The sequence below is a fragment of the Tursiops truncatus genome, chromosome 16, assembly GCF_011762595.2.
Source record: "Tursiops truncatus isolate mTurTru1 chromosome 16, mTurTru1.mat.Y, whole genome shotgun sequence".
Lineage (NCBI taxonomy): Eukaryota > Metazoa > Chordata > Mammalia > Artiodactyla > Delphinidae > Tursiops > Tursiops truncatus.
The window spans coordinates 78,925,621-78,928,020 of NC_047049.1; positions in this window are offsets into that span (position 1 = coordinate 78,925,621).

Genomic DNA, 2,400 nt, shown 5'->3' on the forward strand with positions numbered 1-2,400 from the left:
CTACTGAGCCTGCGCATCTGGAGCCTGTGCTCCGCAGCAAGAGAGGCCGCGACAGTGAGAGGCCCACGCACCGTGATGAAGAGTGGCCCCTGCTTGCTGCAACTAGAGAAAGCCCTCGCGTAGAAACGAAGACCCAACACAGCCAAAACTAAATAAATAAATAAATTTATTTTAAAAAGTCTATAAATGCACCTGGAGTATTTACTTAAAACACGTGCGTGCACACACACACACCCCCGATACACTGGGACGAATGTGCACCGTGTGGAGAAAGACATGAGCAGATAGATTTGTGTTGAACGGCAGAGGCTCAGGAATTTGGTTAACTAGCTCGTCCTCATATCCATTTTATTTTTCTCTTGGGGAGTTTTCTATTTCTGTCAACCACTGTATTTTTGGTGGAGACGCACTGTGGGTAGAGTGTATGTTATTCTTAAACTTAGGGGTCCAGGTGACCTATTGTTTATCAGAGGGAAGGCTTTTCATGAGCAAAGGAAGCAGAGCATGAGAAAACAAACACACTATTGAAATGGCAGCTTCAGCCAAGCTGCAGCTGTGTCTCACAGCGCCCAAAGCTCCAGAGGTTTGTTTAAGGAAACCGAGGCTTCAGCAGGAAATAAGGAGTGTCCTGGGAGCACTAAGATAGGATAAATCTTTGCATCACTGTCGCTCCTCTACGGCCTGAGCAAGGAACCACTGAGTGGAGAGAAGGCATAACCAAGACCCCAAGCAGATTGCAGAGAGGAGACGGGCAGAGACAGAGCCAGCAACCTGGGTGTGAGAGCGAAACGTCCTGCCTTCCATGCTACCATATTTACAACTTTAGCTGATGGCAATCAAAGGGGGTTCAAGGGAACATAATTTAACCCATTTCTGGTTCCTGTGTGATATTTGTGGAAAGGGTAAATTTATCTGAAAGGCTAAATCTATTCTGTCTTTGAAATCCTAGTTAAGGCTTAAAATATTAGGAAAACAGAAAGTACAATACCCCAAACTGCATAAAAAGTTAATTAAAAATTCTCACCAAGGAATTCCCTGGTGGTCCAGTGGTTACGACTCTGCACTTTCACTGCTGAGGGCCCCGAGTCGATCCCTGGTCAGGGAACTAAAATCCCACAAGCCATGTGATGTGTCCAAAAAAAAAAGAAATTCTCGTCCAGGTTGTTAACCGTACAAAAGGAATGAATGCTCAGTACTGAAAACACTGAAAAGTCATTTATTGACTCATTCAACAGATATTTCCTCAGCATCCATTAGGTGTCAAGTCCCAGATATTTTAAAAATGCTTATAAACAACCTGGGGAAAATAGATGATTCCAATAGAGTTTGCTAGGTGTTTTGACACTGGTGGGGTGAGGTGGGGTGTCAGGAAGGAAGACATTTTCTTCTGCCCTTCTAGGTTCTCCTGGTTGGCCTAAGAATTAACTGGCATGAGACAGATGAACAGGAGAAAATCAAGCAGAAGTTTAATAAGACGTATGTACGGCAGAGACCCAGGAGAACTGAGTAACTCACCAAAATGCTCCAAGCCCTCACCTTAAACACCACCTTCAGCTAAAGACAAAAGAGCAGGGATTTGGGACTTGAAAGGGGAGGAAGGCAATTGACATGGAGATGAAAAAGCAAATGTTCCGCAAACAAATGTTTGCTGGGCCAGGCAGAGACAATGGGACACAGAGTGAACTCTGATCTCTAAGCCCTGCTGCGTTTCCCCACCACACCTAGGCCATGTTCTCTGCAGATACCTCTGGAGATAGCTCTATTCTGAGAACTGACCCTTTATCCAAATTCTTTAGTCAGCTAAGAGGGAGGGAAAAAGAGAGACTTCCTGAGTCTTCTGTCTCTTAAAAATAATCAGCCTAGGGACTTCCCTGGTGGTGCAGTGGTTAAGAATCCACCTGCCAATGCAGGGGACACGGGTTCGAGCCCTGGTCCGGGAGGATTCCCCATGCTGCGGAGCAACTAAGCCCATGTGCCACAGCTACTGAGCCTGTGCTGTAGAGCCCGCGAGCCACAGCTACTGAAGCCCACACGCCACAAGTACTGAAGCCCGTGCGCCTAGAGCCCGTGCTCCGCAACAAGAGAAGCCACCGCAATGAGAAGCCCGCGCATGGCAACGAAGACCCAATGCAGCCATAAATTAATTAATTAATTAATTAATAATTTAAAAAATAATCAGCCTAAATTAATCCTTATGCCAAAGAGACACATTTTGGGGTGGCAAATTCTGCTCCCCTATAAGGGAGAGATGAGGTGGGCATGGAGGGGCTGCTGGGGGTTTCCCAGAGGAGAACGGATCAATCCTGGACTCGGGCAGGTCAGCCTGTGACCAGAAAGGGAGCTTGCGTCAGAAGGTAAATCCACACACTGCTTCCTTCATTGAGAAAGAGCGAGAACTGA